Raw genomic sequence first — 3,941 nt, forward strand, 5'->3', positions numbered from 1 at the left:
GGCCATGTTCTAGAAGAGTTTATTCCTGATGTTTTGCCAGCATCTGTGTCTGGCATCTTCAGAGAATGTTGGCATGGAAGTGAGTGGGTCATATATACTGTGTGACTCATCACTTCCTCTCAGCCAAGGGTCACACAGTATATATACTCCACTCACTTCCATGCCAGCATTCTCTGAAGATGCCAGCCACAGATGCTGGTGAAATGTCAGGAATAAACTCTTCCAGAACACAGCCACATAGCCTGAAAACCCCACAAAATACTACGGAAAGCAAATAGTTTAAAAACAATATTGTGCTCTAGGGTATAACAATAACAACCATAAAGTCTTAGGCACCTAGTGCTGGTACCCTAAACAATATTTAGGTGGCAGGAGTCCAGGTCAAAAATTGAACGGGTCAGTTAACCCCAAACCACAGAAAAATCAAAACAACAGACTAACAATTCCAGTGTCAAACTGAGATTCAACATCTACATATGAGTATGCCATATTTGATTCCTTACTATTTGAACTTCAGAACAGTCAGAGAAATAGACCGTTGGATTTATTTAAACAATTCAGTCATTGCATAAACTCAGTGGTCTCCCATGGTCAGGCAATGGGCCTAAATTTAGCAATAGATATTCTAGCTACTCTCTGGTCCTTTGAGATACTGAAATTTATTTTGTAATGTACTTCTTCTTTTTTGTTTCCTGTCTAGCCTCCAGGCCCTCCAGATATCCATGGTGTTTCTTCCATGGTCCAAACTGGGGTTTAGAAATATACCCAAGCTGACTTAAATGATGAGGTTTCTGCTGTGCCCCAAGAATAGTCATGGTGCTTTCCTTGTGGCTAGCCTGACTTTTAGGAGACCGTGATTCTTTTCTCCCCAAATAGCCAAGCAGCAGTCATTGTCAAAAATAAGAAATTAGTCTTTTATCATAAGCTCTTGATAAGAATCAGTCATTTCCCAGGATCATCATGTGTTCACAGTTCTCACTGTGAGTCACAAAGACATTCTAGCATTAATTCATCTTAATAGCAAATTATAGAGAAAAATGAATGCGAGACTCATTGACACAGTAACACTTCAGGAGGGATTTATCTTATATTTTACATGTTGGATTGTCAATGAGGCACAGAGTATTTCTCTTCTGCAGAAGCTCAATGTGACTGAAATGCTGAAATCTCAACTGCAGCAAGCTTCTTTTTTATAATTTTAATATAAAATGGGATATTGTAGTGCTAAGCATTATCCAGAAAGAAAGGAGCTGAATATTCCTATTTTCTTTTGAAGTTGAATAGAAATGGGTTCCATTTACACAAGCTGGTGAAGTGATTAATATCTGTAAGGAGTAGGGAAATGGACCACATAAAATATATCAAGCTAGATTTAATGTATGTGGACCCCCGTCCCAGCTTTAGATGAAAAAGTCTCACCATTGCCCTCACCAAATGAGTCTTAAAAATTTGACATTCAGTCCTAAAGGCATGCATATTACCAAATCATTCCATATTATTACTTGTATCTCCTCCAGTACAGAGCTTTGGTGTACCCATGGAGCAGTTCAGTGGAAGATTGTGAATATGGCATTTACTTCCTCCATTGCAATGGATATGTGAATCTTTGCAGGTTCGCCTATTAAGTAATAGCTAATCTGAGGTGAAAACATTTATCTCATGGATGGGGAATCTTTGTCCATAACATGTTTGAGAGGGCTAAATGCCTTAGAAATTGGCCATTATGGGGGGGGGGGGACTGATGAGAATTGTAGACAAAAATATCTGGATAACCAAACGTTCCCCGCTCTTAAATATATCAAATGAATCCACTGGCCATAGTTGAATAATGACCTCCTTCTGATACTATAGCCTTATTAGGATGGAGAAGCAGGAAGGATGCAATTTATACTCACCACATTTATTTTAAGATAAGAGATCACATACATGTATGCACATTATATAGAAAGCATTTTAGATATTTGGTCTCTATGCCAGCTTCTTTTACTACTGTTGAAGAAGGAAAGGGGCAAGAAAGTGATGTTGTTTAATATGAAAAGGCATAATAAAACTTAACCACACAGCATAATGTTTGGTTACTCTTGATGGTGATAATATTATTTCTTTTTTGCATTTAGATTTCCATTAGTTCTGTTGCAGACAGTCCCTGTTCTCAGCCAGCTCTCAGTACTTCACCCCCATTCCATTTTATTTAATGCCATTTATCTTGATACAAGGTATAAAAATCCTGCCCTCTTTGAAATAGGCCCTATACTAAAACTAAGGCCCGTTACAGACCGCCCAAAAGGGGCGGTCTTGGGCCGCTGCCGGTTGCAGCGCGGAGGAGCCGCAGCAGCCAAACCGCGCGACTCCTCCACGCTGCAAAAAAGGAGTGCAGAAGTCGCACTCCTTCCAGCAACCCGGAAGATCCGCCGCAAATGCCAAAGCGCGCATTCGCGATGGCTCTTCCGGGTTTAGACGTCCGGACACTGTGCGTCCGTTACGTCAAGATGGCCACGCCCATCTGTATAGGGCGCCGCCATCTTGCCGTACGGAATACGCACGAGGGGCAAGGCGCGTCCGGAAGCGCCGCCCCTCGTGCGTATTCCTGGCGCTTAGGCCCGTCTGTAAGGCGCCTAAGAGATCTTATGAGCCTAAAGAATGCCACAGAAAAAGCAGTAGGACATTTTTCATGCAGTTGCAGTGAAGTTCAGATATAAAATTTAACAGAACTGAATGCAAGGATATCCAAATCCAAAGAAATTTCTCATTTTACTGTCTTTGTATTAGAAAGTCTTATGGGTTTTTTTAAATAGTTGAATGAATTAGCTTTTACTTTACAGTATGAAGAATGTGACTTTGACATGTCAGGCAGAAAATGTGTGTGTGAGAGAGATGTTATCCTGGCTGGATATCATTTCATATTTTTGACAATATCTACTTGCACCAAGCTCATTAACATTCACGACTAGTTTATTTACATAGTTTGCCTATCCTGAAGCACAAAACTAGTTCTGTTTCACTAAGCATCTATATCCTGATTGGTGAAGTGGAAGAGGAGATGTCCACACGATATTTAGAAAGTGTGCCATGAGTGAATGGAATGAATGAAATGTAGCAGGTTTTTGTGTATGCAGCAAATGTATTCCAGCCCCTTTTATATGCACAACTTATTATATTGGTCATATTGGCCAGAATTATTTTGGGATGCTAACCTACTAGGGGAAAAAATAGTTGCACATGTACTCCCTCTCACTTTTGACTGCTTCAGAGTAGCTGACCTCAAGACTATGGCCTGTTACAGACTGCCAAAATAAAGCTGCTTCGGGTCTCTTTGGAGATATGCTATTTAAATGATGCATGGGTCCTAAGAATCCGGAAGCTGCACCAAAGCTGCACTCCAGTGCTTAGGAATGGAGAGTGGCTTTGGCACCACCTCCGGACTCTTAGGACCCATGCAGCATTTAAATAGCATACCTCCAAAGAGACCCGAAGCAGCTTTATTTTGGCAGTCTGTAACAGGCCTATGGCACTATTATGCAATTGATTGTGCAGCTGTGGGATCCAGCATGACTAGGCTAGCATATATAGTATATGTATTACACTAAAAGTGTATAGGATTTTGGCCATTGGATATAATAAATGTCACTTAAGGTTGCCCATAACTTTGAAAGATAGGAATCGGCATAAATACCCTAGGGTAAATATATGCTGTGCTAAGAGTCTATAGGATCCTGGACATTCGATATGAAAATTATTGTCACTTATTGCTGCTCAGAATTGTAAAATGATTCTTCATTTTCTAGTCATTTTTGAACAAATGTCAAGTTTCTTAAATCTTCTTAAATCTCTTTTAAAAAGATGTTTCTTGTAAATAGCTAAACAAACAAACAAAAAGATGCACAAGTGCACCTTGGAACTAGTATTGAACTGTCACCTTGCTCTCTCCATGAACATCATGG

The sequence above is a fragment of the Sceloporus undulatus genome, chromosome 2 (assembly GCF_019175285.1).
Source record: "Sceloporus undulatus isolate JIND9_A2432 ecotype Alabama chromosome 2, SceUnd_v1.1, whole genome shotgun sequence".
Taxonomy (NCBI): domain Eukaryota; kingdom Metazoa; phylum Chordata; class Lepidosauria; order Squamata; family Phrynosomatidae; genus Sceloporus; species Sceloporus undulatus.